We start from the raw sequence: 16,617 nt of genomic DNA, 5'->3' as shown, positions 1-16,617 counted from the left end.
AACCCAAGTACAAAACACAATTACATACTGGCTTACACAAAAATGTATAAAAAGAGAGTAGGTAAAAAAAAACATGTTTAACGTTGAAAAAACGTAACGAGCAAACATAAGAAAATATCAATTAATTCATAAAAACAAGTCCATCCTTTAGGCAAAATACCATGTGTTAAATAACATATAAACATCCTGATTCTACAGCATGTATCCTGAGCTCTGCAGGAATGGGGGACGGTGGGATTGTAACCACCTTCTCTTCCAGTCCCCCAACTCGTATTCGACCCACAAGTGTGGTCTGATCAACAGACAAGAAAATAAAGTCATGTGGAGTAAAGTATGGTGAAGACCAAACAGCTGACAGGATCTAGGGAGGCACCGAAGGGACCTACTTTCTTTGTGTGCTTCGTCTCCTATCCACAATACAGTGGCGGAAGGAAACTTAGGATATCCATCCACCCTCATTTAAGTTATATGAGAAGTTTCGGAGTGAGTAGAATCATTGGGAATAGCCGCTCACATCAAGATCGCTCATCGGTGAGTATTGCAAGACTGCAGTATATAGCATCCTTCTCCGGGGGTATCCCGATTACTTTATAGCTGGCTAGTGACAAGTCCAAGCCGTGGAGCAGTCGTGTCCCCGGGCTCCATAGTATCAGACTGATGAGTAGCGGGGAAGGTTTACAGACTTGTGCTGCGCTCTCTACAGCAACCAGACAGCACCTCGTATTGGGAGGGGAGACGGGGTATATATCCGATAGTAACAATTACTCTTCTCAGTGCAGTTGTACTTGATACAATGTTATTATATATGAGCCAGAAATTATTCATGGATGTCAGCCTGGTTCTACGTTCTTATCAGATCACCTGACATTGGATGGAGATTCAACTCCTGTCAAGTGCTGATGGTGACATGAGAAAGTGTCTATAGATAGTATACAATATGTACAATCATCTGTTATCAGCACACTTTTAGCACTTTGCTGTGTTACTAAATTGCATTTATGAATTGTAAACTTGTAAGCAGGGCCCTCTTACCTTTTTCTTTATTAATACCGTCTTGATTTATTACTGTGTTTCCAGTTGTAAAGCTTTGTGGGTAAGTTGCCACAATGTAAATGTTTGTAAATAAATAATACATACATTTTTTTGTTTTATAAACAACAATTAACAATTTTGGAAAGTCTCTTTCTTCTTCTTTTTTATCTTTGTTTCTCTAACTTCTCCTTTTGGCCCCTATTTATGTAACACTGCATTTTATGAATGATAGATTTCAATCCTCATCACATAGATAGGGATTGAATTGTCGTGCTTTTTATTAAAAATCTTCAACAGGAACAGCAGTCACGAAAACCTTCTGTTCCTGTGAAGTACAAAACTTACCTTTTCATTCCCTCTTCTCTTCCGATGAAGATTGCGATCCACTTACTCCTTCAAACTCCATGTGCGCACGCGCCAACCGAAAACCTTGGGCATGCGCATTTCTGTGGACGCAATGCTGCATATGAGAAGGAGGGATCACATGATCCCTCCACACATGCGATGTGAAGTGAGCAGACCTGGAAACTATCACATACGGTAAAGTACACCAGTCGGAGTTGGGGTGCATTAATGTGAACAAGTTCCAAAAATATTGCATTGCGGTACAGTGCAGTCCCCATACACATTTATGGAGACTGCTCTGGATTTCGAAGCAAAATGCCAAGCGTCCTATATTTACCATATCTACTGCGATGCCCTATTCATACATGTGCATGATAGTTAGATTTGTCTCTGTTCATTTTTGGGAAATTAATATGAAAATAAGGATTAATAAATAGTATCCTCTATCTTTGTGAGATCTTTTTAAGGCTGATCACAAATTTTGCCCATTAACTAACATGTCTTATAGCTGCTATTCACAGCAATTAGAGTTGTAGTAACAGAGCAATTTACCAACAAACGGAACCCAGGGGAGCTGCGCCGATAAGCAGCTGTCCTTGCGAATGATACATGGCTGCTGGGCGATATTGGCTGGGAATGGTACGGCTGCGCCGAGCCAGTCCCACGACACATGGGCATGATTGACCTGGCATGCCGGTTCATGAACACACGGTGGATCTGGTAGCCCTGAATTTGGCTTTCAGTCCCACTTGTCAAAAAACAAGATAAATAAAAATAAAACGTTCAAAAATATATATTTAAATAATCAACCATATTTTCAGTCAATATCTTCTGCTAATACCATACTGTGATGGTGATTGTGATAGGAGGAATGCAGTGATACATATACCACTGTAAAATAGGTCCTTCTTAAATAGGTTTTCTCTTGGGAAGCGTTAGTTGGGAAAAAGCTGGTGAATATACAGGGTGATTCAAAAGTCGCAGTACACCCTTTTATTTCAAAAACTCTACAGGAATTGGGCCGATTGGCCGATTTCAAGATGGCGCCCATGTTTGGTACATACCGTAAAAGATAGACCACGTCACCCATACCTTACTGGAGTATTCAGGTTTCCCAATTTCCTTTAGAGTTTTTGAAATAAAAGGGTGTACTGCGACTTTTGAATCACCCTGTATTTGCCGGATTGGGCTACAGGCAGCAATTGCACTGCAATAGCTTGTCAAAGATAAGGAGAAGCATTTCTCCACTTTATAAATAGGCCCCTCTCTTTGTCTTTCTGTTTTTTTTCTCTCTTTCTTTGTCTCAAGCACAAATATATATTAGAGAGAGAAGGGGTGGAAGTGCCTATTTTTGAATGTTGACATAAATGTAGATTTGAATGTTTTTTAATGATGACTGTTGTTCAGAATGTTGACATTTACATTCTTCTGTTTTTAAAGAAACCATTTAAACATAATATTCACAAAGATAATAATCATTATTACAAATATTGAGCCACATCTACTTTTTTATGATTATTTTTAAAATCAAGTTGGTCAGTTAGTGGGAATTTCACATTAAACTACTTTTTCCAAACTACAATGATTGTGATGCTATTTAAAGTAAAGGTCTTATGGTAGATGAAATAATTATCCATGCAATTTGAGATGAGGGAATACAATACTTATTCTGTATAACTCTATCTTGGGGCTCAAGTAACACTTCTTTGTAATAAAAAAAAAAAATGACCTTGAATTGAAAGTTCTTAAACATTTGTGGATCTCTGCATTCCTCCATTTGTGCCTGAACCTCACTGGTGTGTCCGACCTGGGGCTAGCTTTACTAAACTGCGGGTTTGGAAAAGTGGAGATGCTGCCTATAGCAACCGATCAGATTCTAGCTTTTATTTATTTAGTGCATTCTACAAAATTACATCTAGAATCTGATTGGTTGCTATAGGCAACATCTCCACTTTTTCAAACCTGCAGTTTAGTAAATATACCCCCTGGTGTCCTTGGAACTGAGCTGAGTAGTGTCAATAGCTTTGAGCCCAGCATGGTGCTTTGGCATTGGGGTCAGGTGTAGACATAGTACTACATACGCCAGGTCCGGCGGACATGGAGAACCTGCAGGAGGACTTATCATTCAAGAACACTTAGATGTTAGATAAAGGAGCACTTTTTTAAAGATTATATAACCTTGCAGAAAATAAATAGTAAACAATATTGTTTCTTCTTACTTGATAAAGATAATCAGCAGATAAGGATGATAAATTGACTTAATATACTTTGTCTTTTAGTCTATGGGTGGCAATGATGTGCTGTGTGAAAAATGAGGATGTAACTAGTATTTAGCCTGTGGTGACTTTATTTAGCAGTAACATTGTAACATTAGATTTATAGTTTGGCCACACACATTCCGGTTTAATATTGGTCTTGTATTTGGAATATCACCGCACACATAGCCAGATTAGCCATGATCTTCCAGCTGCATTTATCAGTATGTCCAATCGATTTCCATTGGATTATTAGTGGGGTTGGGTACATATTATTGATGATCAAAAATCCGACAGCCTTTACCCCTACAAAAAAAAATCTGACTTGTCACAAAAACGAATAGAATATATAGAGACTTACCTGAAAACCGAAGCTCCAGATCTCCGATGGAAGTCATTCCAAAGGGACAGGACTCCGGCACTTCAGGGTCACGTCAGCGTGACTTTGATCAGTGTTAATTTAAAGCGGCAATGTCTGGACCCCGCAGGCTAAGTGTTTAAACACTTAACCTGCGGGGTTCAGACATTGCCGCTTTAAAGTAACATTGGTCGCGCTGACGTCAACCTGAAGTGCCAGAGTCCTGTGTCTTCGGAATGACTTCCATCGGAGATCTGGAGCTTCGGTTTTCAGGTAAGTCTCTATATATTCTATTCGTTTTTGTAACAAGTTTGATTTTTTTTTTTTTTTGTAGGGGTAAAGGCTGTCGGATTTTTCATCATCGGTAATACGATTACCACCGTATTAGTGGGTAAACTGTCCGATGTAGGGCCAAGCGCTATGATGTAGGAACAATGGCCCCATATTGCTACTGATATTTTAATGTGAGACCAGCAGCCTGTATAAGTATGTGTCCGTTTTAAGCAGGGCTGTAACTAGGGCTGTGCGACAGGGGCGATCGTCCAGGTTGCAACGCTGAAGGGGGGCGCAATTTAGCAATATTTTTGGTTCATTTGGTTAAAATTGTCTTTCTCGCCCCAGGCGCTAGAATTCTAAGTTACGGCTCTGGTTATAAGTGCACCACCTTAGCAATAATCGTTGATAAAAATCGGATAAATTGCCTACTCATCCTAATGCAAGTTTTGCTGTGAGAATAGGAGTTTAGCGCAAATTCGAATTTAACATTTACTTTTCTTCTGTTGTATAAATTTTAAAGAAAACCTTTTTTGCTGAAATAAAACGTATAGTAGTTGAACTTTGAAGAATGCTAATGTCATAAACAAATACTTTTTATATAATATATATTTTCAAGTTTTACATTTTAACATTTAGTTTAGCATTTAGACAGAATATCTTCTTACTTTATAATTGAGAAGTCTAAGTCATATTCTCATAAGAACATTAAAGTTTAGGTCCACTGTGCAGATGTCATTCTTTAATATTTAAATATTAAATGTCTGTAGGACCTATTTGCAAATAAAACAAAGTAAAAATATTAATTTGTTAGATCTATAATGTATTTACATGTGGGGAAAGACATATCCCTAAATTCAGGGGACTAGAGCAGTATAGGGAAAAGGTAGCTAATACTTATGTTATGGGATCAGCGCCGGTGCTAGGGTCCTTGGCGCCCTAGGCACAGTGTGAAAATCGCCGCCCCCCCCCCCCCCCCGTGTGAAAATCGCCGCCCCCCCCCCTTTAAAAATCGCCGCTGCGCTTCCCTCCCCACCCCTCCTCATGTCTTTCTTTAACTTACCTGCATGAAGCTGCTCCTCTCTGCTCTGTCTTCTCCCCTCCGCTCACAGACACTGTCGGGCCGTGATGATGACATCATCACGGCCTGTCACTGTCAGTGAGCGGAGGGGAGAAGACAGAGCAGAGAGGAGCAGCTTCATGCAGGTAAGATTCAATAGCCCCTTCCCTCCTCTCCTCCCCATGGATTTCCGTTTTTTTTTAATTTCGAGGCGCCCTAGGCAATTGCCTGACCTTGCCTAATGGGAGCGCCGGGCCTGTATGGGATAAGAATACATTACATTATGTGTGGGCTGCATGGCCTTATCCTAACAGAGCAGTATAAAACTTATTTGCAATCAAGTACATCACACACAATCCGGTCCATAAATATTGGGACATGACACAATTCGCATATTTTGGATTCTATACACCACCACAATGGATTTGAAATGAAACAAACAAGATGTGCTTTAACTGCAGACTTTCAGCTTTAATTTGAGGGTATTTACATCCAAATCAGGTGAACGGTGTAGGAATTACAACTGTTTATATATGTGTCTCCCACTTTTTAAGGGACCAAAAGTAATGGGATAATCGACTCCAAAGCTATTTCATGGACGTGTGGGCTATTCCCTCGTTATTTCATCATCAATTAAGCAGGTAAAAGGTCTGGAGTTGATTCTAGGTGTGACATTTGCATTTGGAATCTGTTGCTGTCGACTCTCAATATGAGATCCAAAGAGCTGTCACTATCAGTGAAGCAAGCCATCATTAGGCTGAAAAATCAAAACAAACCCATCAGAGAGATAGCAAAAACATTAGGTGTGGCCAAATCAACTGTTTGAAACATTCTTAAAAAGAAAGAAAGCACCGGAGAGCTCAGCAACACCAAAAGACTCTGAAGACCACGGAAAACAACTGTGGTGGATGACAGAAGAATTTTTTCCCTGTTGAAGAAAAACCCCTTCACAACAGTTGGCCAAATCAAGAACACTCTCCAGGAGGTAGGTGTATATGTGTCAAAGTCAACAATCAAGAGAAGACTTCACAAGAGGGAATATAGAGGGTTCACCACAAGATGTAAACCATTTGTGAGCCACAAAAACAGAAGGACCAGATTAGAGTTTGGAAAACAACATCTAAAAAAGCCATTACAGTTCTGGAACAACATCCTATGGATAGATGAGACAAAGATCAACTTGTACCAGAGTGATGGGAAGAGAAGAGTATGGAGAAGGAAAGGAACCAGGGACGGGCTAGGCCGGGGGGGCAGGGGGGCATCGCCCCCCCCCCCCCCCCCCCGGGCTGCTCCGTCTGACAGCTGTTTGGGCTGGCCGCCCCCCTGTTGATTATTATATTTCACTAATATTACAAGCGGCCGCATCACATGACACACGATGCGGCCGCGTCATCAATGACGCGGCCGCCTATGTGCCCCCCGGGCTGAACTTTGCCAGCCCGCGACTGAAAGGAACTGCTCATGATCCAAAACATACCACTACATCAGTGAAGCATGGTGGTGGTAGTGTCATGGCGTGGGCATGTATGGCTGCCAATGGAACTGGTGCCCTTGTATTTATTGATGATGTGACTGCTGACTAAAGCAGCAGGATGAATTCTGAAGTGTTTTGGGCAATATTATCTGCTCATATTCAGTCAAATGCTTCAGAACTCATTGGATGGCGCTTCACAGTGCAGATGACAATGATCCGAAGCATACTGCAAAAGCAACCAAAGAGTTTTTAAGGCTAACAAGTGGAATGTTATGCAATGGCCAAGTCAATCACCTGATCTGAATCCGATTGAGCATGCATTTCACTTGATGAAGACAAAACGGAAGGGAAATGCCCCAAGAACAAGCAGGAACTGAAGACATTTGCAGTAGAGGTCTGGCAGAGCATCACCAGGGATGAAACCCAGCGTCTGGTGATGTCTATGCGTTCCAGACTTCAGGCTGTAATTGACTGCAAAGGATTTGCAGCAAAGTATTAAAAAGTGAAAGTTTGATGTAGGATTGTTTAGTTTGTCCCATTACTTTTGGTCCCTTAAAAAGTGGGAGGCACATATAGAAACCGTTGTAATTCCTACACCGTTTACCTGATTTGGATGTAAATACCCTCAAATTAAAGCTGAAAGTCTGCAGTTAAAGCACATCTTGTTTGTTTCATTTCAAATTCATTGTGGTGGTGTATAGAGCCCAAAATATAAGAATTGTGCCAATGTCCCAATATTTATGGACCTAACAGTATATAATCTCTATCTCTCGTCCAGTGATTGAACAGTTAGTGGATTTCTCTTGTTTAAGATGATGGTGTATGTAGAAGATACTACATTAAAACAACTTTGACACAGCCTCACCATCATCATTGCTATGTCTACTTTTGAATTACATTTTTTATTTAAAGATTATTAATAGTTAGGAATGTACAACCAAGAAGCAGAAGAGGTGCATAAATGACCAGTGATTGAACACATAAGACCGGTGAATCAACAATGTGATAGATATATATATATATATATATATATATATATATATATATATATATATATATATATATATATAATATTATTGTTAGGCCAAATATAAATGAAACTACCCTAACTTCTAACTGTTTTGATGCTAATATTGTTCAAGATATTGATGGATGTGGTAAGGAATTTTAGTTCCTTAATTGCATTTTGCTTTGAGCAAGAATGTTAATGTAATAACATGACAACCACACTGTGTTGAAATATATGTTTATTGGAGAACACCCTTGTGTAAGAAGAGCGGTAGCATTCTATGAGGAAAGTTGCAGATTAAGTATGACATGACTGTGAAGCTTATATTTCCCTTTCCTCAGTAAGTAAAATGAGAAAGCAGATGTTTAATATGTGTTTGTTTTCATTTGCTTTAGTAAGTGCACTCCTTGCTGGCCCCATATAGTAGATTTCCAAAAATAGATATAATAATATAGTTATATCTCTATTGTGATGTCATTCCTGACACCCTGATCCCAAATGTTAATCTCCGAGGTGTAAACAGGATGAATTATAGCAATCGGTTTGTAATGTTGATTAAATTAATTAGTGAAAATAATTTTAACAATGATACAATAAAGAATTATTTATAATAAATTGTGTACATATTCGTGGATTAGGAATGCCTGTTCTCTTTAACATTCTAATCTTATAGTAAACTATTAGCTTCCAGAAAATGTAACAGAACACCCCCCTCTAACTATAGTAGCCAACTAATTTAAGAAGATTAATACTGGATAATAAAATATTGATTATCCATAAGTAATAGAGGCTAATACTATTTCTAGTGCGGATAAACTAAACTTTATAATACCAATATAGAATTGTGTAAGAACACACAGCGCTCCGCAGCTATGTATATGTATGTATCTACATCGATCAGCCTCAAAATTAACACCACCAGCCTAATATTATGTAGGTCCCCCTCGTGCCACCAAAACTACTCTGATCCATCAATCATGGACCCCATAAGATCTCTGAAGGTGTCCTGTGGTACCTGGCACCAAGACGTTAGCAGCAGATCCATTGTCCTGTAAGTTGCAAGGAGCGGACTCCATGGCTCCGACTTGTTTTTGCAGCACAACCCACAGACAGTCGATCGGATTGAGATCTGGGGAATTTGTACGCTTTGTCATGTTCCGCAAACAATTTCTGAACAATTTTTGCAGTGTGGCAGGCTGCAAGATGCCACTGCCTTCAGGGAATACAATTGCCACTTGGTCTGCAACAATGTTTAGGTAGGTGGTATGTATCAAAGTGACATCCACATGAATACCATGACCCAAGGTTTCCCATCACACTGCGTCTGTCAGCTTGCCTTCTTCTCATAGTGCATCCTGGTGCCATCTCTTTCCCTTGTAAAGCTCGCACACCCACCCGTTCAACCACATAATGTAAAAGAAAACGTGATTCATCAGACCAGGTCACCTTCCATTGCTCCATGGTCATTGTAGGTACTTTTGGCGGTGGACAGGGGCCAGCATCGGTACTCTGACCGGTTGGCGGCTACCCAGCCCCATACGCAGCAAGCTTTGATGCTCTGTTTTTTTCTGACACATTTCTATCATAGGCAGCATTAACTTTTTCAGTAATTTGTGCTGCAGTAGCTCTTTTGTAGGACTGGACAAGATAGGCTATCCTTCACTCCCCAGATGCACCAATGAGCCTTGGGTGCCTATTACCTGTTGCTGGTTCACTGGTTGTCCTTCCTTGGACCACTTTTGGTAGGTGCTAACCACTACATGCCAGGAACACCCCACAAGACCTGCTGTTTTGGAGATGCTCTGACCCAGTCATCTAGCTATCACACTTTGGCCCTTGACAAAGTCGCTCAGACCCTTATGCTTGCTCATTATTCCTGCTTCAAACACATCAACTTCAAGAACTGACTGTTACTTGCTGCCTAATATATCCCACCCCTTGACAGGAGTCATTTTAACAAGATCATCAATGTTCTTCACTTGTCAGTGGTTTTAGTGTTGTGGCTGATCAGTCTATGTAATACTGAATACATAATCCAAAAATAAATATTAAAATATATGATAGAGACCTGTGCTATTATTACATAAACAATTGAGATAGGTCTCAACACTTTGGGAATGATTCCAAGGAGCTGATGGAGATACAGAAACAATTTGACTTGGATGTGTGCTTTCAATCCTTATAATGTTGGAAGGTGAAATTCCTCTTCATTTTCAGCTTTCTGACTGAGACCAGCAGGTTTAGTGCCAAAATATGTTTATATTTGGAGCTATTCATTATGCCCTCTATCCTGACTAGAGCCCCAGTCTCAGCTGAAGAGTAGCAGCCCCAAAGCATGATACTGCTACCACCAGTGGGTATGGTGTTCTTTGGGGGGTAAGCTGTGTTGTCTTTTGCGCCAAACATATCTTTTAGAATTATGTCTAAAAACTTCAGTCTCATTTTCCCACATGGTTTGGGGTGATTGAATTTTTATGCAAAATTTGCATGGTTTGGATTTTTGTGTGTGAGAAATGGTTTTCATCTTACCAATGTCAGAATCTGCTTTCACCTTTTCTGTAGCATTGCATCAGCATGCTGCTTTTTATTGGCAGCTCCTACCTCTGGGCTATTTTGGACTTGTTACATTGAATGTATTATCTGGCAGTACCTCTTATACACCAGAGGAGCTGCTATTGTGCCTTGCTTCTGCTTACTACTAGGGGTTAAACTGCTGCACTAATAATCACCTGCACCTGGTGGCTCCCTATTTATAACTGCTTCTCCCAGTTACCTGTGCTGTTCCTTTTTGTCGTGCTCTCCTGCTTCTCCTGTTCTCTGAGACTTCTACATGCTGCTACTGACATCATTGTACCAGATTTCTCTCCACTCAGTCATTCCACCTGCATCAGCTGTTTTCCTTATTGCTACCAGTTTTCAGCTTCAATCAGAAATCCTTGTTCAGTATCTGCAATATCTGGTTCGTACCATTTCCTGTATTCTCTGGTTTATACCTGTTCAATAAATATCTTATTCTTTCATCATATTCTGAGCTCCATATCTGTGATTTTCAATTTTCTGCACTGAAGCACCTTGCCCCCATAGGAAAGCCATGTGCAGAATAGGGGAGATTGTTGTCACATGCAGGAAGTGATCAGTTCCGGACATAAATACCTGCAGCTCCTTTAATGTTGCCGTAGGCCTCTTGGTAGCCTTCCTGTTGAGCTTTCTCCTCATCCTGTCATCCACTTTTAAAGAACATCCTGATCTTGGCAATGTCTCTGTGGTGCCATATTTTCCCCATTTAATGATGATAGTCTTCAGTGTTTATTGGTACGTGTAATACATTTTGAAATTCTTTTATACCGCTCTTCAGAATGATACCTTTCAGCAATGAGAATCTAAGTATGTCGCTGTCCCAGTATAGTGCAACTAAGATAACTGCAAGGAAATCCTACAGTGTATGCTAATTACCTTTGAACAGTATTTTTTAATGTGATTGGTTAACTCTCAATATGGTTACTGCCCCATTATAGAAGAATGTGCTCACTTATGCAAGCAGCCAGGGTATTGTAGTTACTATTTTCACTTTTTCCTGTCTATTTGCTGCTCATTTGTATTGGTTGCTTACAAGGTTACATTAAAGGTGGAAAAAGGTCTGACATGAGTTATCTTAATTTCAGGCATTACATCACAAACCCATTCAATTTCAACAAGGGTGTTGTAGGTGTGTGTGTATATATATATATATATATATATATATATATATATATATATATATATAATATCTCATTGTAGTTGCTTTCTACAGTGGACCATGTGATGATATTTAGTTTAATTAGGCCATCGCCTAGTGGTTCCAAAAAAATGTTGGTGTTGTGATGGTTTGCGTATAAAATGTCGAGCCAATATCGACATGTTCATTAGGTCGACAGGGTTCAAATGTTGACAATGTGAATGTCGACAGGTTGTGAAGTTGACAATCACAATGTCGACATAAAGGGTTAGATTTAAACGGATAATTCCGCCGGCTGGCAATGACGCCAGCAAAAAAAAAAAAGAGAGAAAAAAAAAGTAAATATAAAAAAAAGTTTCCTCCCCCAACAGCTTAACTACACTTATGCTGGCAGGCGGGTACTGGGGAGGGGGGTGGAGGACAGCAATAGGTCTCTTCCCACACCACTGGGTGGTGGGTGTGGGGTATTAGCAGGCCCGGATTAAGGGAAGGGAGGCCTCCGGGCTAAGGATACTGTGAGGCCCCCTCCCCCCCCCATGAACTTGCCTCCTTCCATTGTTCCACTCCCTGTAGCAATTACGCGGTAAGTCCTACAGTGACACCAGGCAGTTAACGGCATAACATTTGCTGTTAGCTGCCTACCATTTTCCTTGAACAAGTGACAGTCAGAGACCCGATAAATGTCGGCAGGCCCCCCAGCTGCCAGAGGCCCCTGGGCTGTAGCCTCTTTAGCCCTATTGTTAATCCGGCTCTGGGTATTAGTAATTTAATTACTGTAAAAAAACACTGGCGCTTGTAGTACTACAAGCAAAAGTATACTCATACTCATGGCTGCCAAGGCATGCTGGCACTATGAATGGTCATGTTTACATCTTGAATATACCATTTAACTGTGTTAACATTCTGACTGTCAACATTATGGAGTCAACATTCCAAATGTCAACATGTTCATTGTCGACATTACAATTACACCCCTTTGTGACCCATAAGTGTTCTAATATTATCGTGAATAAAGTCAGTCATGTTTACATAGAAGTATATTTCTAAACCAAAATGAATTGCAGGTAATGTGTTTCCTTTACTGTTAAAGAAAATATTAATTTTATATTAAAATTTTCCTTTTTGTTACTTATAACTTAGAAAAAAGTTCTGACAACCCGGTTGGAAGTTATAGTGAAGAATGTGAATTTATAATGTCAGTCAGCGTAACTTATTGTTTTATTCATGTGCTTGTGTTCTCCAGAAATACTTTAGGGAGACTACATCTTGTCACAGTTGTGGGGTTGCTAGTTTGACCTGTCACATCTTTTCTAAATACCCCAAACCAGTTTTTGACGTAGAACCAATTTATTGGCTGCATCATTATAGGATGATTAAATATATTTAGCACACAGACCAGTTTTATTATGTTGACAACACGGTGTACATCTAGTTATAGAAACATTTCAGCTTCCTGCCCTTGTTATACTGTAAACACCTTTATTCTGTTTTACCTTAATCAGAAACCTTTTAACCTCTGCTAAATATGTTTGACCTGGAGTTTCCTGAAATTGTAGATAGGATACATATAAACACACTTTCTTTATTGCAGAATTCCATTCCTATTACACATTGACTCATGCACTTAGATAAACTTATATGAAGGTCAGTTAGTATACCCATTTTTTCCAAAATAGCCTTTTTTTTTTTTTGCTTCCTTTATGGGTCTGGATATACAGTATATTCTATCCACCCAACTCTGCCAATTACCCACCCCTCTTTAATACTGTTGCCACTATATCTTACCACAGATTAACCTTTACATTCACTAATACTGTCCTTTTTTCCTATTTGACATGTTACTTTAAATATGTTCCTCCCATTATACAAGCAGCATTTTTGATCCTCTGCGTCAATCATAATTGTCGATATATGTAGGTGTCAGGCGCCACCTCCGCACTGACACTGGTTGCAAGAGGCGATCGATCGCCTGTATCCCTCCGATCACCACGTCCCATTGCCTAGCAACGGAATGCTTCCTCTACTTCCGGCCACTGTGCCCACATGTGCACATCATGTGGCTTCCGGTCAGCGTCTCTGACCGCTGGCAATTCTGCCCCCCAATCGGGGACCACACGGGATAAATAGGAGTCTCTGGCACTATTAGGGTGCTAGAGTATTGGTTTCACCCAGCTGCAGCACTTTATTTGCATCATGATCCTGTTCCAGTTTTGACCCGGCTATCTCCTCTGACCTTCCTTCGGATTACGCTTTGTACTTTGCTGCTAATTCTGGTTTCCTGATTCCTGATCTGTCTCTGACTATTCCTCGGATCTCCATCTGGCACCTCGTTGCTCTATTGGTTCTGACCCGGATTGTTTGACTACGCTTTGTCCACTCTGTTACTACACTGGTGGCTGACTCTGAGAACCGCGACCTGCGCACCCTCTTGCAGTGAAGCCCAAACTCGCTTGCGGCGGTCCCTGGTGAACACCGGGGGTGTGTTAGACTCTTGTGTGTTGTGCCTCTTTGCTCAGCTGCGCTAATACCAGCTAGTAACTTCCTCACAGATCATGACGACAGTAGGGAATGGTTGTGGGCCTTTTCCATTATTTGCTAATATGGTCCTGACGATTAATGATTTTCTCTCAAGTGTAAATTAGAACTGTTGAATCCTAAGGGTCCAGAGTTTTTCCTCAAAATGTTTCTGACTCCCATCATCATCAGTTATATAGCGCCACTAATTCCGCAGCGCTGTACAGAGAATTCACACATCAGTCCCTGCCCCGTTGGAGATTACAGTCTAAATTCCCTAACACACACAGACAGATAGACTATGGTCAAATTAATAACAGCCAATTAAGCTATTATGTTTTTGGCGTGTGGGAGGAAACCCGAGCACCCAGAGGAAACCCACGCAAACTCCACACATATAAGGCATGGTCAGGAATTTAACTCTTGACCCCAGTGCTGTGAGGCAGAAGTGCTAACCACTAAGCCACCGTGCTGCCCATCCTTGATGCTCTGCTAAGTATAAAACAACAGGTCTTTGAGAAAATAGGGCTTTTTAATTTCTCTACTATGTCATTTGTCTACATTTCATAAGGGGTGGGAGGAATTTGTGCTTATCCCAGTGGTTCCAAAACTGTGCGTAACAGCAGTCCAGGGCTCTCACAGGGGTCCAGCAGCCAGGGCCGGTGTGAGCAAGGTGTGGGACTACTTGCCAATTATTTTGGCTTAAGAGTGCCTTGAAGAAATTATGGAGACACAAAGGGTGCCTTGAACTGAGATAGATTGGGATCCACTGGTTTATACCATTTGAACAGAAAGATGTTTAACAAGCCCCTCTCTCCTTACTCAGTATATCAGGCTCTATTGGGATAAAGCAATCTGATCTTTAAGCTGGGTGCACACCTTTGCAATTATCAACTCACATGGTTCACAACAGTTTAGTCAAATATTACAAGAGTGTGTACGCTCCCACGATTATGTTTTATCGTACCAAAACACATAGCATCCATTGATTATTTTTTTTGATTTTTTTTTAAAATTTCCTAAAAATCACGAGTAAAGATGGAACGATGTAGAAGTGTGTACGCACTCACGACCAGCAGTGTAGACAGATATCATCTGTAGAGTGTGAAGAGTCCCAATCTTTTCAGAAGATGGTTATGAGAGTTGAAGATCACAGATCTGAAAGCAAATTGTGTAGGAGTGTACATATATATCTGTTTGATCATCTGGACTTTCAATGGACAATGGTGATTTTGTTACAGAAATTGCATCTGAAGTCAGATTGCATAGGTGTGTACCCAGCTGTGTTCATCAGACACTGTCGACCGGAGAGCTTGGAGATCACATTCACATACACGACACCTTACACTTCACGCCAAGTCAGGTGTCATGTATGTGTATACACCAGAAGCAAAATAAATGGTATGTAATGGTCTAGGATTGGCTATTTTGTAGTGTGGCAGCTTCACTCTAATAAACCATTGTCTTTTTAACTCATACTTTGCCATGAAACATTAGTAGCCAACCTAGGTGCTTTGCTTGTTTATGGTTCTTATATAAATCTGTTGATGTGGGCACTACAAGCCGTATTGATTACCACAACCAGCTCATTGGAATGATTAGTTGATGAAAGCTACCAGCGAATCGTGACATTTGTACCAAATGATTAGGGTAGCGTAGAAACACTTTTTCATGTTTTTCACATTTTCTGCAGCCTGCTAATATTTGCGCTATAGTTAATACTAATTAGAATTGACGTTAACGTTTCTGAATTGCCTACAAAGAGATAAATGACAGTATTTGTCATGGAGTATTATGGTTTTACTGAGTGTACAGTACATTCATCTTCTTGTATCCAAAACATAACAAGTTATTTTTATGATATGAGTTTGCTATAAAAAAAAATGTTGAGTACAATTAAATTTTATTTACAATTCTTCTAATCACAGATTGATGGGATAAGTTATTTTTATGCATGACCGTCATACTAAATTCAAAGCAGTGAGAGTTAATATGATGTCAGAGATTTAATTCCTAACCTACTTTAAGGTACCTTATCTGAATCTAACCTGTGTTATATTTTTCTTTTGTGTGATGTCATGCTGTACCAGGCAATCACTGTTTTTTGGAGGTGGGGGTTATTTTTATTTTTTTAAAATAAGAGTTTATTAAAGGCAACAAATGCCAGATACAAAGCACAAGATCCATGTCGCATAACAGCACTACAAAAGAAATAACTGTATACATAGTCCAACAAAAACAGCCTAATACAGTTAACACTCGTTTGTATGGAAAGGAAGTCAGAAGGCCAAAAGTGGAGGCATTTGACTTCCAGGATCTTAACACTTTAGAACAGTGATGGGCAACTTGAAACAGCTGGGGGCCGCAGGTGAAATCTCAGTGGGCTGCTAACTACTACTTTAATATAACTACATTCATTACATTTTAATTTTCCATTTTCTTTCTAAAATATTGCTTGTTTCATCCTCATTTATGGCATACATCATGAGAATGGGGGGATGGGACAGACTTTTTATACATATTTTCCAAGGCACAGCTAAATTGTGCAATATGTATCCCTTTAAAAGTATGTCATGAGACCC

The 16,617-nt window shown here is 40.1% G+C and overlaps 1 protein-coding gene across 1 annotated transcript in view; it reads left to right on the top strand.

Annotated features, from left to right (window-relative positions):
* Positions 1-399: 399 nt before the first annotated feature.
* HVCN1 (hydrogen voltage gated channel 1) overlaps positions 400-16,617 on the top strand; it is a 28,907-nt gene continuing 12,689 nt past the window's right edge. Inside the window, exon 1 of the mRNA XM_075178439.1 lies at positions 400-531. The gene's annotated coding sequence lies outside the window, so the exon portion shown is untranslated. The remainder of the gene's footprint in view (positions 532-16,617) is intronic.

The sequence above is a fragment of the Mixophyes fleayi genome, chromosome 1 (assembly GCF_038048845.1).
Source record: "Mixophyes fleayi isolate aMixFle1 chromosome 1, aMixFle1.hap1, whole genome shotgun sequence".
Lineage (NCBI taxonomy): Eukaryota > Metazoa > Chordata > Amphibia > Anura > Limnodynastidae > Mixophyes > Mixophyes fleayi.
Note: the sequence above shows the minus strand (reverse complement) of the source record. Positions and strands in the feature narration are given on the sequence as shown.